The sequence below is a fragment of the Pinus tabuliformis genome, chromosome 1_1 (assembly GCF_031772625.1).
Source record: "Pinus tabuliformis cultivar Carrire ecotype Pingquan chromosome 1_1, CPIR1, whole genome shotgun sequence".
In the NCBI taxonomy this organism is placed as follows: Eukaryota; Viridiplantae; Streptophyta; class Pinopsida; order Pinales; family Pinaceae; genus Pinus; species Pinus tabuliformis.
The window spans coordinates 490680796-490700974 of NC_142297.1; positions in this window are offsets into that span (position 1 = coordinate 490680796).

A 20179-nucleotide genomic window follows, 5' to 3' on the forward strand; every position below is an offset into this window, starting at 1 on the left:
TTCTATCATATCCCTCACAAAATGATATTGAACATTAGTGTGCTTTGCCTTTGAATGATATACAGGGTTCTTTACCAAGAAAATTACACTTTGGTTGTCATAGTCTATCCTTATAGCTTCATGTACTAACTCCATACTTGAACACAATCTCTACAACCAAACTGCTTCCTTTCTTGCATGAGTGGCTGCCATGTATTCTGCCTCTATAGTTGATAGTGCCACTACATATTGTTTCTTACTCATCCAACTGACTGCACCTCCAAATAGGTTAAACACATACCCACTTGTAGGTCTTCTCTGATCCAGATCTCCTGCTTAGTCTGCATCAATAAAGCCATGAATATCCAACATTCTGTCCAATCCTGGTCTTCATTGGTAGCACAAACCATAATCACTAGTGCCAAATACCTGAAAACCCGCTTCATTGTTGTCCAATGCTCCTTTCCTGGTTTTGACATAAACTTGCTCAATACTCCCACTGGTCTAGTACATACCATTGCATACATCAGGCTATCGACTACACTTGCATATGGAACACGGGACATGTTCTCTTCCTCTTCTTGTGTCTTGGGACACTGTTCAACAAATAACCTCACACCTACAGGAATAGGAACCTTCACCAGTTTACTATCCTGCATATTAAACCTCTGTAGTATTGTCTTCACATACTTCCTCTGGTTTAACCAGAGCTTCCTCTTTGCCCGATCTCTTTTAATTTCCATGCCCAAAATATAGTTTGCAGCACCAAGATCTTTCATGTCGAATTTGGAGGACAATTGGGTCTTCAAATCTTGGATAATTTCATTGTCATTTCCAACCAGCAACATATCATCTACATACAAGGCCAGATAAATAACACGGTCACCTACTAATTTAAAATACACATAGTGATCTGCTTTGCTTCTGGTGAAGCCAAGTCCTCGTATAAATGTATCAAATTTCTGATACCACATCCTTGGTGACTGTTTTAACCCATACAAGGACTTCTTTAACTTGCATACCAGTTCTTTCTTACCCTTCACTACAAAGCCTTCAGGTTGCTTCATGTAGATTTCCTCTTCTAGATCCCCGTGAAGAAATGTTGTCTTCACATCCATCTGTTCTACCTCAAAATAAAAAGAAGCAGCAACATATGAAAGTAATCTAATAGAGGTTACCTTGGCAACAGGAGAAAAAATATCACCAAAATCAATTCCCGGCACCTGGGAATAACATTTTGCTACCAACCGAGCTTTGTATTTATCCACTTTTACTTCTGCATTTTTCTTATTTTTGAACACCCATTTGCTGCCAATGGGTTTCCTTCCAGCCGGCAACTCCACCAGATCCCAAGCCTCATTTTTGTGCAAATATGCCATTTCATCAACCATGGCCTCTTTCCAGAGTTTTCCATCCTCTGAATCCACTGCTTCCTTCACAGTTCTGGGATCATCATCAGTAACAGACAAAGCAAAATTTGAACAGAAAGTAGATGGACTATACCTTTCTAGCTGCCTTCTTTCTCGAATTGATCTTCTCACAGCAGGAGTTTGTGGCTCTTCATCTTCTGATTCCTCCCCTCTTGTAGAGTCTAATTCTTCCTCCTTTAGCTCAAACTCTATCTTCTCAAGTTCCTTTCATTGGACTTAATGTTTAATAACATCTTTCACCTCTCTGAACACCACATCTCGGCTGTACACAACCTTCCGTGTGACTGGGTTCCAAATATTATAACCCTTTAAGCCATCCTTATACCCAATAAAGATGCGCTTTTCAGATTTGCTATCCAACTTGGTTCGTTTCTCCTTTGGAAAATGTACATATGTATCACATACAAATACCCTCAGATGTGAAAGAGAGGGTTTCTTACCAGTTCATACCTCTTGTGGAGTCTTATCCTCCAATGCTGATGAAGGTGACCTGTTGACCAGGTAACATGCAATATCCATCGCCTTTGCCCAAAATTCCTGTCCTAACCCGACACCAGTGAGCATGCTTCTTTCCCTTTCCATCAACATCTTATTCATTCTTTCTGCAACTCCATTTTGCTGAGGTGTATATGGAGTAGTCTTCTACCGTGCTATACCACACTTCTTACAAAATTCTTCAAATTCCTTACTGCAACACTCTCCACCGTTGTTTGTCCTCAGCACCTTTATCTTCTTCTCTGTCTAGTTTTCTACCAAAGCCTTAAATTCAAAGACTTCAGATTTCTTCTTAAGGAAATATATCCATGTATTCCTTGAGAAGTCATCTATAAATGATACATAGTACACAGACTTACCCAGTGATGGAACCTTCATAGGTCCAAACACATCACTGTGCACAAGTTCTAATATCTATTTCGCCCTCTTACTACCAAAGGGGAAACTCACCCAATTCTGCTTCCCATATACACAATTTTCACAGAAATCAAAATCCAGAGAGCTATTACTCGTACCTTCTACCATACCTTTACCATGAAGTATCTGAAGTCCCTTTTCTCCAATATTCCAAGCCTTTGACGCCACAACATGGTCTTCTCTCCAGAGACCACTAGATTTTCTGCTCCACTTTTAGGAACAACAGAACTATTGCACCCATCAATAACAGTGTTACCTTGCAGCTTGTACAAAGTTCCAATCTGAATTCCCTGCATCAATACCAATGCTCCCCGTACCATCTTGCAGGTATCCTCCTCGAACACTGTTTTTACACCTGCATCATCCAACTTGCTAACAGAAATCAGATTTCTGGCTAATGCAGGAATATGTAGAACACATGGAAGCGTTCTAACCCTTCCACCTTGCAACTTCAAATTTACTTTTCCACGACCAATGATTCTATCTTTCCTGTCATCCCCCAAGAAGATATCACCACCATCATATTTCTCATACTTGCAGAACCACTATCTATGGGGAGTGCAATGAAAGGATGCACCTGATTCAATCAACCATGCCTCATGATCTACATGTGTACTTGAAGAAGCCAAGTACACATCCCCACCTTCATCTGAGGTGGTTTTCACCTTTGCAGAAGGAGCCTCATCAGATCCCTTTCCTTTGTCAGGAGATTTAGATTTACAGTCCCTTTTGTAGTGCCCTTCCTTTCCACATTTCTAGCACACCACCTTTACAGGTTTTCCTGGAGATTTAGATCTCCCTTTAGATTTAGATCTCCCACTTGATGAATTATTTTTGTTTCTGTTCTGGGTCCGCCCTCGTATAGACAAGGCATCACCATTTTGGCTCTCGATATTTTTCCATCTCATCTCCTTCGTCAGCAAGGATGAGACTATTTCATCAAAATGCAAGGAAATTGCATTGCTACCTATTGCAATAACCAGACTATCCCACAAATCTGGTAGAGAACACAACAAACTGATGCACTTACAAGGCATCACCATTTTGGCTCTCGATATTTTTCCATCTCATCTCCTTCGTCAGCAAGGATGAGACTATTTCATCAAAATGCAAGGAAATTGCATTGCTACCTATTGCAATAACCAGACTATCCCACAAATCTGGTAGAGAACACAACAAACTGATGCACTTATCTTCATCTGAAATTTTAATATCAACAGATGCTAACTGACTTACCACAGTATTAAACGCATTCAGATGCTCTGTCACTGAGTCTCCATCTTTCATCCTCAGGTTATACAGCTTTTCCCACATGAACAGTTTATTCACCAGAGACTTAGTTTGGTACAAAGTCCCTAACTTGTCCCACAAAACCTTCATCATAGCTTCCCCTGATACATTTAGCAATACTGAATCTAAGACACACAATCATATTGTGCTGTTTTCCTTTCGATCCAACTTCTTCCATTCTTCATCGGATACTCCCATTGGTTTAGTACCCGGATCTACCGTGATCCACTGGTCTTTATCCACCAATAGATCCTCCATCTTGAGTTTGCACAACTCAAAACTCTAACCATTAAATTTCTCGATCTCTATCTTTCCACTGCTCGCCATCTTCTTTCATCACCAGAATCGATCTCGCAGATCTCCCACTGAATAGGGTCTACCATAGGCCCAAGCAAAACCCCTCAGCAACAGAGGTGTCCCCTTGAAGCCAAAACAACTCTGATACCAAATGTCGGTTTTAACCCCGTACAGAAATTACCTGCATATGAATTCTAAAACGCAGAAAATAAACAGTACGAGAGCAGAACACATAAAACACATATACACAGATATTTTCCCCTGGATCCCAAAACCAGGACTACCAGCTTGATTTTTCATTATGTTCCTTTCAATGTTATAATACATATTTATACATGTCATGCGGAAAGAGTCAATTTTGCGGACAAAACCGACCTCCCTAGAAGCTAAGGATTTCTAGTGACAAACAAAACAATCAAGCACTATCTTTCCCTAAATATGCATTTAAAATAAAAGCAACCAGGTGTTTAAGGCTTACCTTTAGTCCAACGCTTGTTTGTTGTAGTCCAGCCTCTCTGATCTAGATGAGCTCCTTCTCCTTGAAGCCTGCATTCACTAACAAGCAAACGATTACATAGCACCTGAATAATTCAAATAATAAAACATATTCATCATAAAGACCAAGGAGTTTATGAAACAAATTATATATAACAACTTGTTGAGATAAATGAACTTAATTGTATTAATTGGAAACAAAAGAAACCATTACAACTAGTGCCTTGGTGTTGTGCAGGTCCCTCCCAGGGTCCAGCAAGAGTTCTCCTTTACTTTGATAAGCTCACCCACTTCCAAATGAAGCTAAGAAAGGATTGGAATCTCTCCTCTCAAGCTCTAAAAGGGAGTCCTAATTTCAGCAGCATCTACCCTTAGGAATGTTCAGCTTTCAACCTCCCCTCCCTCTGGTCCAATGCATGTATTTATAGTGCTTTGGAGGAAGTTAATCAGGTCCACCATGAATGGGATAAGCCCCTTTTTAAATGGGATAGCTCCCCTCTTCATGGGATAAGCTCCTCTTTCATTGGGATGCAGGAACCATCTGGAGGCGCTCAATCCACGTCAAACCATCTTCTAGAATGCTCTAGAATCGACCACAAGTAACTTTTTTGGAGTGAAACTTGCGCCTTTTGACCTTTACAGGAGTACGCACCCACCCCTTTACAGACAGAGCGTACAAGTACGCAGGTTTTATGAACTTGAGGTGCGTACACGCAGGTAAGGCTAAGAGAAACTGCGTAACCAGAGTTATATTGACTTTTAAGGACTTTCTCTCTTTCTTGGAGTTTGACATGAGGAACAGAGGTATAAGACTTGCCAAGGAGGACAGTATGACTATTGATGGAGCCATACTGACTGCAAAAAGTCATGGTGACAAATTTTAGTGTAACAGATTGCCCCCTAAAGTGCGAAGCCTGTAGTAGATTAGGGTTTCATATCATCTAGGAAGGGTGAAGTACTTTATCATTTCAAGGATTATCTTGTGGAGAGCCCAGTCGGAACCTGCAAATATTCAACACAAAATACATGTATGAGATCATATCATCGTTGAGGTAGGCATTCCCATACTCAGATCAAAAAACTTCAACTAACAAACTAACTACTGCTTTGGTACAGGAATGATTTCGTAGTACATCATAATCATAGACTCATGTAGACACAGTATGGACGCAGCCATCTGTTTATAATTAGTCTACTATATAATGAATACAAAACTCCTCGCAGCCTGGATGGCGGAAACTAGATCCAGGGTCTTCATTTCTACTTCCCGAAATAGTACGATTCTATCCATGCGAATAAATGAGTTGATGTCGAACATGGTAGAAACCACTTGATTACTAGTCAATGATGTAAACTGTTAACAAGTGTGAGAGAGACCACCAGTGATGTCAATGGTTCTCAAAGTACCCAGTACAATCCATGAGATGTGAATGAATGTACTGATGTCGAACATGTCACGGAATCCTTCGATCGAAAGTCAATGATGTAAACTGTCGTCGAAGGCGAGAAATCTGCCATTGATGCATGCAGATTTCAAGGTACTGATGATTTCTAGATCATCTTTCTAAATAATGTGCTGATGTCGATAGAAAGTGATCCGTCACAGGCAAGCCCACAACACGAAATCATAAATCAAATTGAAGAAATGTAGCTGTAAGGACTGACTCAGGGATGGTCAAGATGGATGACAGGTATTTTGCAGATGAATGTTTTATTTGCAGTGACCTCTTGAACACATAACGACACAACAGATGGCTTGGTGACAATTGACCCAAAGTTAATACCTGGCTGAAGAATTTCAATGTGGTTTGATCAACTGTGAGGCAAAGGATTTCCAAACCCAGGTGAATGAAAAGTGTCGTGTTCAAGAGCGGTGATAAGGTTTCTCTGAGACAAAGGATAACAAATAGGCTCATTTTTCTCTCTTTTCCCCCACCATTTCTGGCAAGTACCTCTTTATTTTTTACAAGCTTGAGGAGGATAACATTTGCTTGATTATAATCTCATCCTTCGGATGAGTCCAACTTAGTTTAGATTCGAACCCTAAGAAGGAGTGGTCCGTTCCTGTTTGTAATCGAACAGGTCCTTTACTGTGAAATTTTAACGAGTCCAGTATAGGAGAAACTCGGCGTTTTTCAATTTTAGGAAGTCTGAAAAACTTAAGAAGACTCCAGGGTTGACCTTTTTCGTAAATTTGTGTCTCCCAAGCCCGAAAAAGTATAAAATAATACTTGAGAGAACCGCTTGATCTTTACGACCAAGGAGTACTTTCATGATTAGTGTCTCTGACCTGAAAAGTAAAAAGCAATCAAAGACACGTCGTTTTATTTCCAATATCGAATTTGAAACGACAAAAATCTGGCAATCTTTTCATGTTTTTACGGTCAGAAAAGGGCTATAAGAGGACCGTCTTTTAATTCCGTTTTAACGAGTGTAAAAGAAACGCTCGGCAATCTTTTCATGTTTTAGGAGTCAGAAAAGGGCTTTAAGATGACTCTGATGTTTTTGTTCGTAAAAAATGACAATTTTCCCTAAAAATCCTTTATCCTGCACAAAAACCAACACATTACTCATACCTATTGACGATAGATAAAAATACTTTGAAAAATACCTTTTCATGGTGAAAAATAAACAAATTTACCATTTATTTACCCAAAAAACCTATAAAAAGGGCTTTTACCAATTCATTTTTACCATTTTACTGTTGAGGAGAGAAAGAGGGCTTTTGGCAAGAAACTTCCCGTGGACATTGCGAAGAATCCGACCGTCGAAATCGAACGCTGTCTCTTTCAGGTATTCTACAACATCCTCCTCTTCATTTTCATCCATTTGGAATTCATTTTTAGGCCCTAGTTTCATTTTTTGGAGGCTTTGGGGTTTCAAGATCCGCCTTTCGGGGTACGCAGGTGCTCCACTGGTGACCTGTGTACCCCGACATTTTCTCAGTTGGGAAAATGCCGGGCGTACGCACCTTGCCTTAAGGGAACCTGCGTACCCACGCTCTGTTCCTAAAGGCGGGGTGCGTACCCCGCAAAACGAGTTTTCAAACCCCAATTTCTTCAAAATGGACCAATTTTTTTTTATTTCATTGAATCTAACAGATGTTTTTTGGTGTGTAGATTTCCCACCATGCTTGATTGGCGCGAGAGAGAGCACGAAGATGTTGATTTGGCCGCCATTAATCATCAACCGTCAATTGATGCTTTGAAGGCATGCGGCCTTTATAAATATTGGGCCATACCTGGCATGAGGGCCCAAGTGAGATTTCTAGAGTGGCTGGTAGAAAGGTGGAACGTTCAGGACCAATGTTTTTACCTTGGAGGGCACCAGCTCGAGATAGAGCCCTCAGATATTTACTTTCTCACTGGTTTGCCCAAGAGAGGCGAACACTTGACTCTGTTCGGGACTAGGCTGGGTGGCCAGTCCATCGCTAGTCTCCGACTAGAGTGGTGTAACACTCAGAACCAGGAGAAGGGGATAGAGATCAAAACTATATCCCGACCTGAACTTATGGTGATTGCCTTTACAGTTACCAGACTTTGCGGGGCTGCCGCTTTGCACATTGCCACTGGGTCCCAGATGCGGATGGCGATTGATTGCTATCGAGGAACCATTTTTAACTGGTGTGATGCTGTGTTGGCCAATGTAAAAGGCCAACTAACTAGAGCCAAAAACGGGCAGCTGAAGACTTTTGGTTATGGGTCTTTAGTTGTCAGTTTTGGCTTAGAGAGGGTTCCGATGCTGATCCCACAACAACTCACTGTTGGTGTTGGGCTTCCTCGAGAACCCAAATTGATGCGATGGGTTGCGGTTATGGCCCGTCATCCTGATGAGGGAACAGAGGTTGTTCGATTTACTTCGGAGTAGTTTCACTGGTTAGAGGACCAGGTCTTTTCGATACAAGATTTTCCTTATGCCGGAGTTGATTTTCGTGGAGATCCGGACATGATTCTTCCACCGGGAGAACAATGGGATGATACAGGTAACTTCATTTTCCACAAGTTTTTAAACTATCTATTTTTTTGTTTTTATATCGTCTCAAAACTGACAGTGGCAATTTTCAAAATGCAGATGTAGGCCCACGTTGACCAGCCAATCTCCAGCCTTTCGAGAGGAGACTACCAGTTGCAGCTGCACCAGCCCCACAGGATGAGGCCACAGAGACTTTAGCTGAGTTGGAGCATGACCTAGAGCGTCTTACAGCAGACATACCGGAGACTACCATAGATGATATTCCTATCAGGCTTCAGCGCTTTGTAGTCGGGGTCCCAGGACCTTTTAGGAGGTTCTTGTGTAGGGTGGCTCGTGCAGTGGTGTCATATAGAGATCATCACCAGTGATTGGATGGTTGTTTTTGTAGACACATGTGACATTTTGGTTTTTTTTTTTTTTTGTACTTATCATTTTTGCCGATCATAAGGTGTTTTTCAACCTATGATCAAAGACGATGTATTTTTGACACACTCGTATCTATATATATCATTATTACCGGCTTATTTTGTAAATCATGTTATGGAATGGTTTTAAATTTACATGTATGATTATTGCAAATGTCTATTTAACATTCGAGAAGCAATTGCATCTGCTAATGTATTTAAAGACCTTGGAATATGTTGATATTCAATGTAATCAAGCTCACGTTCCAAGAGACGCACTCTCAAAAATAACTTTAATAACACTGGATTTCTAATGGCATACACTCTATTAAGCTGTAATACAACGAGTTCAGAATCTAACCTCACTATCAAACTCCGAATCCCAAATGATATAGATTCAGACAATAACTCAATCACTGCACTGTATTCTGCAATGTTGTTTGTTGTTTGACCGAGGCTTACCCCATGCATAGAAACTAACTCGTCAGAGGGCGAATAGATAACCCAAGCTACGGAAGAGATATTCCGTGTACTACGACAAGCACCATCAGCAAAACCAATGTATGTTTGGAGAGGCATCGACATCTGCATCATCAAGAGTAAAACCAAGATAAGCCAGAATAACGACGAAAACACACTTTCTAAGCTAAGCACACTGTCTAAACTAACAAACACACCAGCTAGAAAGAAAAACTAACCTAACTAAAATCTCCATACCCATCTTTTAAGCATAATACCTCTTTAGGTAAAGTCCATTTCTGAGTTTACCCCTTTCAAACCTTCGTAATGGCTCGGGACGTCTTCAGGAGGTTGGCCCCGAAGTCTACGGGACTTCCTCAACAAATCAGCCACGGTTACAACCTCAAGGGACTGGCCCCGAAGTCTACGGGACTGTCTTGGTAATTCAGCCACAGCTAAAAACTTTTAACTACTGCACACGCAAACAAAGTAAAATCTCAAAGCAAACCACCTAATGTCTCTAAAGAACCAAACAAATTCGAATCACACGCCTAAAGAATCTAGGGCGTCAAACCAAACATAAACAGTAACCTTCCGGACCGAAAACACTAGTTGGTGATGAAATCCAACATCGCTGAATTCAGTACAGAAGTGGCGAGTGGAACAGTTACCCCGGCAACCTGCTTAATGAATAGATTGGACCAAGTTCCTCCACTTTAACCGTCTCGAGTGAAGTGAACCCCCCAGAAAATCCAAGTGAGTCTAGCCGACGTCTGCTCCAGGTACAGTGGGATCTTCCCTCCACCGTCACCTTGGGTAGAATCCTAAAGATAATAGTCACTAAGGTTACCAACAGCAACAAATATACCTAGGGGAACAGTCTACGACCCGATAGCATGCAAGGGCAGAGTAACAAGCTCAATCCCCTTGCCGGCTCCTTGACAATAATCCAAGGTTTACCGACAAGTGACCCCAGGCTCCTCGACAATGGTTAATCCGAGGTTTACCGTTTGTAGTACGTGCGTATCTGGCGTCGTTCCCAATGAAGGAGGATTGATTCCCTCACTGGTTCGGACACGGTCTCGTGCTTCTCCTTTAAGAGGAGCTTTCCCAGAGTACAAATGAAACAATTGGATTTATCCTACCACAAGATAAGCTACTTGTTTGGTTTTACTGTCTTGGAGAGCTAATTACTCTCCTACTCCAAGACACTAGCCTGATCTATATTGGTGTTTCAGAGCCCTAGTAAATAAAAAGTTACTAAGTTAATTTTACTTTAAGCGTTAATTTTTATGGCTTTTCTTTAGGACAAAAGGTAGCGGAGATGAAACTGATGGTGTGTAGACTCGACTCAAATCCACTAAAAAGATGCACCTAGGATGAAGCAAAACAATCTTTCCTTTTCAATGAATTCCCTAGCTAAGAGAGTTGGAGAATGCAAAATTTATAAAGACAACTTTCTTGGCAATGAAAATAAAAAAAAAAATCTCTTTATCTTTTCCAAAGCACACAACACATGACCACTAATTATTTCACGAAAACTTCCTTTCTCTTTTCAAAGACTTCAAACGCTACTAAAACAAACTTTCCTCAAAAGAGATTTTGTATTTTTTCCTATTTAACAAAGCATGTAAAACTACTTAAAAAATCAATCTTAAGATCTATAACAATCAAATCAATCTAAGATCTATGAAAACGAAAACCAATTTTAAGATCTACACAAATCTAAGAGAAATTCACCTAAAAGAAAATCTAATGAGGTAAAAGCTTACAAAATATAGTTCCAGGATGTTTTATTCAGTTACAATCCAACCAAGGACTAATTCATGCAGAATCATAAACTAGTCAAAAACAAAATAAAAAGTTTTTGTTCTTTTTCTTAAGAATGAAATTCACAGCTTAACCAACAAGCCTTCTCGAAATTCCGCAAAGAGACAACACAAAGGTAGGTTTCTCACAAAGGTGGATTTTACGAAAGGTCCGACTCCTAAGAAGACTGAAAAGACCAGGGAGATCCAAGGTTTTTACAACTTCCAAATCCAAAGTCACTACAAGACCAATGCAAAAATCAAACCTAGGGCTAGAATCTCTTTGAACTTCAGCAAAACCCTTGACGCTAATGAAACAAGCTTAGATGAAAACTTTTGACAGGTGAACAGTGGATCTGGGCAGCAAAAACAAGCTATAAACAAAATCTAAAAGAGAAAAAGGAAAAAATGGAAATTTTCGAAGCTTTTGACACGGGTACGCAGGCAGCCTGTTTGCACAGGTGCGGCCACGCTCTGTGTACACAGCAAAAGTGCGTATAGGTACGCACTGTGCTTAACGCAGAGGGTGCGTACTGCTCTCAAAATCAAGAATAACTTAACCCTAAGCTATTCCACCCAAATTCACAGTCAATCAGTCAAAAACTAGAAAGAAATCAAAGTTTCTCAAATCAAAGTATCAATCAAAAGAAAAATCAATCAAATCCATGGATTCCCTAGTGGAGTCGCCATTTTGTCATGCGGAAAGAGTCAATTTTGCGGACAAAACCAACCTCCCTAGAAGCTAAGGATTTCTAGTGACAAACAAAACAATCAAGCACTATCTTTCCCTAAATATGCATTTAAAATAAAAGCAACCAGGTGTTTAAGGCTTACCTTTAGTCCAACGCTTGTTTGTTGTAGTCCAGCCTCTTTGATCCAGATGAGCTCCTTCTCCTTGAAGCCTGCATTCACTAACAAGAAAATGATTACATAGCACCTGAATAACTCATATAATAAAACATATTCATCATAAAGACCAAGGAGTTTATGAAACAAATTATATATAACAACTTGTTGAGAAAAATGAACTTAATTGTATTAATTGAAAATAAAAGAAACCATTACAACTAGTGCCTTGGTGTTGTGTAGGTCCCTCCCAGGGTCCAGTAAGAGTTCTCCTTTACTTTGATCAGCTCACCCACTTCCAAATGAAGCTAAGAAAGGATTGGAATCTCTCCTCTCAAGCTCTAAAAGGGAGTCCTAATTTCAACAACATCTACCCTTAGGAATGTTCAGCTTTCAACCTCCCCTCCCTCTGGTCCAATGCCTGTATTTATAGTGCTTTGGAGGAAGTTAATCAGGTCCACCATGAATGGGATAAGCCCCTTTTTCAATAGGATAGCTCTCCTCTTCATGGGATAAGCTCCTCTTTCATTGGGATGCATGAACCATCTGGAGGCGCTCAATCCACGTCAAACCATCTTCTAGAATGCTCTAGAATCGACCACAAGTAACTTTTTTGGAGTGAAACTTGCGCCTTTTGACCTTTACAGGAGTACGCACCCACCCCTTTACAGACAGAGCGTACAAGTACGCAAGTTTTATGAACTTGAGGTGCGTACACGTAGGTAAGGCTAAGAGAAACTGCGTAACCAGAGTTATATTGACTTTTAAGGACTTTCTCTCTTTCTTGGAGTTTGACATGAGGAGCAGAGGTATAAGACTTGCCAAGGAGGATAGTATGACTATTGATGGAGCCATATTGACTGCAAATAGTCATGGTGACAAATTTTAGTGTAACAATACATGCCAAAGCATCCAATACCATGGACCGAAAACCATCGCGTCCAAAAACATGTGCGAAAATCATGCACAAAACCATAGGTGGGTCCGCCCAACCTAAAATAAGGTCCAAAACCAAAATTTGTGGGGTTATGGGTACACCTCAAACCCGATGTGACCCTCCCCCTCTAACCCCTGGTTAACTAAGTGGGCTAGTCGTGGAAAGAATATAACACAACCCAACACATAGTGAAATAATATAGATATGCAAGGACACAATTTAAGTGTTGGAAAAGTAGCACGATGGATGAAAAATAGGGGTTGTGCATGAGCTTTATTAGAAATATATGAGATGTAGTCAGTATAACAAAGTATAAGTGATATACCCGAGACACTGAGGGTTTCATGAACTTCCTACAAGTGAATTATAGGTTATGATAGCAGGTACCCCACAAGATGTCACTTGATCTCATAGGATGTGAAGAAGTTATATCTAAGAATAGCAGGATATTACTAATAGATTAGTCACAGGTCGATGATAGGATCTAAATAGGATTACAACAGGAGAATTGGATGGAGGTAAATCATAAGTTGCACTAGGTTGTCACAGGCAGGTGATAGGGGTATAACAGATACATATGTTGCAATTGGTAAATTGGTAAGTGACTATTGTATTATAGGTTTGGTACCTATAATATAGTAATAGGTACATCACGAGTGATGAGAAGCCTTATGACAGGTCATGAAGGGTATCATGGCAAGGCTATGACAAGTTCCTGGCAAGTTGTACCAGTTTTTGTATGCAATTTGTGATGTACTTTTAATAAACTCTTGTGAACAAGAAGAAGGCCTTATGCCAAATCTTGATAGATCTCAGGGTCATGCTAGGTGTATGGAAAAACTAATGACAAGTTATGGTAGGGTTTTGTCACAGGTCAAACAAGATTGGCACAACTTTGGCAATAGACTTGAATAGAGTTTGACTAGGAGTCCAAGCTCTCATTAATCACTACAATGAAGAAAATAGGAAGCTTAGTAGGGATTTGGTCAAGAAAATGCTTAAACTTGAACAAAAATGCCAAGAATTAGAGAAAAGATAAGCTCAAAATGATTTTAAGAGATTATAGATGATTTGGCAATTAGGTGACAAGTAGGACCTACAACAATTGTGTTAGCTGAAAAAGTTAATTGTTATTTAAAATAAAGGAAAAGAAACAAGAATAATGGTAGCCAGAGGGGATGAAACAGTGATTAATGAGATTATTTGCATGCAAGAATAATGAATAGCAACAGTGGTTAATGAGACTATAGGGTGATTATATGCGGGAGTAACATACATAAATTTTATACATGGATGGTATACAATGTTGACATGCAAGAAAAATGTTTCCTCATGGTTGAGGCACAAGAATGCCAGTGTGGCATGAATTTGTGCATCATTTCTATATTACATGAGAAATTGCAATTTATGTTTGTGTATTTAGATGAATGTTTGCATGCATATGATTGATGTTGTTCTTTTTAAATTAAGAACATGTGTATATGAATCAAGGTTAATTGTTATTGATATTAATGTTATTTGATTGTTTTCCTCTAGGTATCATGTTGGTGGAGCTGCAAGTGCACGCTCATTGGCATGGGGTAAGAACCTCATGATCCAATTGCTGTGAATATGGCACTGAAAGTGTGGTGGAATCTTAGGAGGAATCCTAGGAGGAAGCTAAGGAAGCGGACATGGATTGCGAGATCTTGCAATAGCAAATTCATATTGTGGACATATCATGAATTGAGGACAATGCATAAAATCAAGGGGGGGGGAGATATGTAATACCCCCATAGTTCATTATGTAATAAAATATACATTGATATTTAGGCTAGTGAGACAAAATGATATTATGGGGCCTATGTGCCCGTGTAACATTAATAAATAGATTGCGGGGCCAGTGTGCTCAAATGGATAGGCCTGTAAAGGCTGCAAAACCTTAGATCCTTGACTGTTAATTATATTTTAATTAAATATTATTAATAATAAAATAAGGTTGGTTGCGGATCCCACTCCATAGAAAGAGTATGGGGGCTGAAACTTCAGAGAAAAAGGGAAACGGTGGACTTATTTTGGTGGATTTCTTGTGGCTTCAGTGAGTACCACTTGGTTAGTTAGGGCCATGTAGTTATAAAAGGTTATGTTTTTCTTGTAAAGGGGTGGATAATTATTCATTAAAATATTCATTCATCCAATTATGGTTGGATTAGGAGAAACTCAGTCTTGGTGACTAATGGCCAGTGAGTCTTGGGGTTACACTCTAGAAATGGATAGGGTGCGTTATTAAGTTAACCATGTTGTAGGGATGCATCTATATTTCTATGTGATCCCATATGCTAGCTTTGGGAGCTTCGTGATCCAAGGGTTTTTTGGCCCTATTTATTGCTTGGTGCCATGGATTTTTGGTTAGGAATTTGGTTGGAGATAGTTGGTGAGTACTTGTTGGCACTCTGAAATTAGTTGTGGGGAATTTCAGTTTGGCTATTTGGAACTTGGAAACTGAGCAGTAGCAGAGCTCCTCGAGTTGTAGGTGGAGACTACGCTGGCCAACTGTAAATCACCCTAGAAGGTGGGCACCACCAAGAGATTCGGGATACGCCACTTAGGTGTTGATCAAGGGGGCATGAGCTTATAGTTGGATACTGAAGTTTTTAGGGTTGGTGTCAAGGCCAGAGTTTTAATTGTTATCAGACTGTTGTTTCCTATGGAGTTGCTATCCCAACTTAGGGGTGATCTATGGTTGAGCTTTGAACCACATTATTTATGACTGGGGGGAATGCGGAGAGCCTGCATTCAGTTGGCTTTTATTTATCATATAAGTGCCTCAATTCCTTGTATGGTTGTTTAAATATGAGTTAAGTTTAATTGATGGATTTTATGTTGGAACCCTATCTCCAAAATTTTGGTTAATTTTTGTTCATGTACATTTACTTATGTTGTGGTGTTAATGGAGGTTTAATGGACATTTACCCTATTTTATGGGTTTTGGTTAGTTGCATTACTATGTATTTATTCCTGCTGCAAATTTATGTCTCACGGTCTATTTGTTAAAAGCAATGCATCCACGACATGTAATATTGAATTCATTATTAATTATAACTACGAAGCACGTCAAAATTTATGATAATTTTGATTCATGTGCTTCCGCAATTATCCCTTAATTTATGATTAAGCAATGTCAGTTGAGTGGTGTTTCTTTGTTGGGGGCCACGGACACTACAATTTCTGTTCGAGCTTATTGCCGCGAGGTCTATTTCTTAGATGCATTTATGCATATTCAAAATTTATTTTTTTTCTCCTTTTAAGATGAATAAAATTATGGGTTTCTTTTTCTTTGAAAAAAAAAATGTAATGTAAAATGTAAGGTACAAAGCTAACAATTGGATCATAAGAAATTGGTTTGCCTATAATGTAAAGTTAGCATACTATTGTTTCTTTAACATGTTATTTATTTATATATTGTTATTGGTATAATAAACAATAATATATTTGAATAACAAATATATTATAACAATAATAATCTCCATTATAAGTATTATTATATTATATCTTACATATATTATTGATTACACAGAGTGACAATTATTGATCATATGGAGAGAGAGAGAGAGAGATGGGGGAGGTGGGAGAAAGGAAGGAAGAGAGAGAGGAGAGAGGGAGGTAGAGAGAGATGGAGTTGGAGGGGGAGAGAGAAGAAAGGAAGAACAAAGACAAATAGAGATATAGGTAAATAAAGAGAGGGAGTGACAAGGGATAGATGGATAGAGAGTGAGGGAGGGAAGAGAGAGAGAAGAAGAGAATAGAGAGGGAGAGAAGGGGAGGAGAGAGAGAGAGAGATGGGGTTGAGAGAGAGGGGGAGAGAGGAAGGAAGAGAGAGAGGAGGGGATAGAGAGAAGGAGAGAGGGAGGAAGAGGGAGGGAAGAACAAAGACATGGAGAGATATAGGTGGAGAGAGAGAGGGAGTGACAATGGAGAGATGGAGAGAGAGTGAGGGAGAGAGGAGATAAGGAGGTAAGAGAGAGAAAAGGAGAGGAGAGAGGGAGGGAGAGAAGAGGAAGAGAGAGAGAGAGAGAGAGAGAGGGAGGTGGGATCAAGAGGGAAGGAGAGAGAGATGGAGTTTGAGGGGGATAGAGAGAGGGAAGAAAAAATACATAGAGAGAGAAAGGTAGAGAGAGATAGATGGAGTGACAAGGGAGAGATGGAGAGAGAGTGAGGGATAGAGGAGAGTGGGAGGGAAGGGAAAGATAAGGAGAGAGAGAGGGAGAGAAGGGGAAAAAAGAGAGAGAGAATGGGAAGAGGGGGGGGGGGATGAAGAGGGAGGGAGGGATATATATATATATATATATATAGTTCCCTATAGTGTATCCCCCTTATTGTTATTGTTATTGTAGTCCCCTTTTGTTATTGTTGTGCCCTTACATTATTATTGTTACGCTGTGATTGTATTGTGACTCTTTAGACTCCTATATATACCAAGGAGGTCTTATCATTTGTATCATCCAATAATTATTCATTTATGTAATTTAAAAGGGTTTTCTGCATTGAAGAGGATAATTTTTAAGTCATTTATATATATTTTCTTCTGTTTTGTGAGCTGGTTGCGTAACATTTGGTATCAGAGCTTTGGATTCTAGGGATTCGCTGCTTCAAACGGGGCATCTTGGAATTTTTTATATAATTTTATTTCTACGAAGTTTCAGAAGCTTAAATTTCGACCACATAGAGTAGAGATCTTGGTGAACTATGTGTAGAAATTCCAGATCTTGTTTTGCTATATTTTATGAGATATGGTCTGAAGAAGTTAAGGTTTTTTGCATGCTCGGAATTCAGTCTCAAACAGGTGACCTAGGGAATATCATCATAACTTTCTCTACGAGCATTGGTTTTGAATTTTGTAAAAAGAAATTAAAATCACATGGAATTTGGTTTTTCGTGTATCATTTGTAGGGACGAAGGTTGAAACTGTGTCATGTGTCATTCTGTACAAGTTCTCTCTCCTAAATGAATCCATAACTAGGTCATTGTGAGAGATTGGGCATAACTTTATCTTGAAGAATCAAATATTAATCTAACTTGTGGCATTAGAAAGAAGACTTTGAGGGCTACCACAAGACAAAATTTTAGACCTTTGAGAGTTGAAATTATATATTTACAACCGTTTCAACATCGAGATCCTAAAAGCAAGAAAAAGGCGTATATTCTTTTTAAAAATTGCATAACTTTTGTTTGAAAAATCAGTTGAAGTGATTCCAAGGGCATATTGAAGCATAGATATCAATATTTGGTTCTAAAATTCCTCCCAAAAAAAAAAATTCTACACCCATTAATCCCTCAAAAAGCTCTACTATGGTGCATGAAGAGGAAGAATTACAACATGATATATCAAAATTACGGGACCAAGTGCAACAAATTTCGCTCTCACAAAGAGAAACCAAAGATGACATGGATGGCTTAAAAGGGGACATGAATTGTTTAAAAGCATAAATAAAAGGTTTGAAGGATGGTTTAAAAGTAGACGTGGAAGCAATGATGAATTTCAATATGGAAAGGTTGACAAAGTTTCCACAAGAAAGGATTCCCAATGGTGACAAGGTAATACATGAAAATCATGACGATGTGCATCTTTATATTTAAAACCCAATCAGTTTGTATGGTATTGATGGATTTGTTTTCATAAACCACTTGTCACTTAGTTAATTTTTATGAAAGAAATGATAAAACTTTATAAGGATACAAAGAGAAACACCTTCTTTAGCCAATTGATAAATCTAAAACAAAAGGGTTCAATGGTAGAGCACATTGAGGATTTCCAAAAATTTAATATCAAAGTAACTAATATTCTAGAGGAGAATAAGATTTATGTATTCATAGGGATTGTAAAGGATAACATCAAACATGAGATTCACCTTTGGGAACCTGATTCATTGGAGAAGGCATTCAGGGTGGAAAGAAATGTTGAAAGGAAAATTATGGCAACAAAGAAGTCTACCACTCACAACTATAAAGATGGAAGTGTTTCTGCCCCTAGCCTTCCACGACCTACAAGGTTGAAACCACAACAATTGGAGGAAAAAAGGCGAAAGGGCTTTGTTACAGTTGTGATGGAAAATACACTAAAGGTCATAAGTGTGTTGAGAATAAATTATTTTGCATAGAATGTGAAGAGGATGAAGAAAAGGAACAAGAAACATCAAAAGAGGAGGATATACACCAGGAACCAAACCTAGATAAAGAAGAAATGAATCCAACCATATATTGTAATGCATTGGAAAGAATTACCGCTCCTAAAACTCTCAAGATAGAAGGACATATCAAGAATAAAAAGGTAATAGTGTTGATTGATTCGGGTAGTACCCATAATTTTATTCATTGTAAGATAGCCAAGGAATTGAATTGCTTCTTATATCCAGCACCAGATCGTCAAGTGATGGTTGAAAATGGAGGAAATATAAATTGCTTTGGAAAGTTCCATAATATCAAACTAACAATGGGAGAATATGTATTGAATAGTCCAATGCTTTCCATTCCAATGGGTGGTGTTGATGTTGTACTAGGAGTCCAATGGTTACAATCTTTTGGGACGGTGGCTTTTAATTTTCAAGAACTTTTCTTGAATTTTTTTTGGGAAGGAAAGGATGTTGAATTAAGGGGCATCAAAAACCATGAAATATAATAATATCTAATGGCATGACAAATATTCTAAAGAAATAACAAAGGAGCGTAATTTCACAATTATGCTGACTAGATGTTCAAACAACGAAATTATCTATTTCTCCATATCTCCAAAAAGTCTTGGAAAACCATTCCAAGGTATTTGAGACTCTCAAATGCCTCCCACCTATTTGTGATAATGATCATGTTATTCATTTGATTCCAGGAAGTGTTCCTCCAAACATCAGGCCTTACAAATATCCCTATGCGTAAAAGAGTGAAATTGAACGTATCATTGCATAAATGCTAGAGGCTAGTATAATTCAACCTACTCAAAGTTCTTTTTATGCTTCAGTATTATTGGTGCATAAGAAGGATGGATCATGGTGTATGTGTTCGTATTATAGGGATTTCAACGAGCTCACCATTAAATATAAATTGCCCATTCCTTTCATTAATGAATTGTTGGATGAATTACATGGAGCAATTTAGTTCGCCAAGCTGGATATTCATTCAAGACATCCTCAAATTAGAATGAAGATTGAATACATTCCGGAAACAACATTTAGAACTCATGAGGGTCATTATGAATATTTGGTCATGCTTTTTGGCCTTACTAATGAACCTTCCATATTTCAAGGTTTGATTAATTCCATTTTCAAACCCTTAGAAAATTTGTGTTAGTATTTTTGATGATATACTAATATACAACAAGTC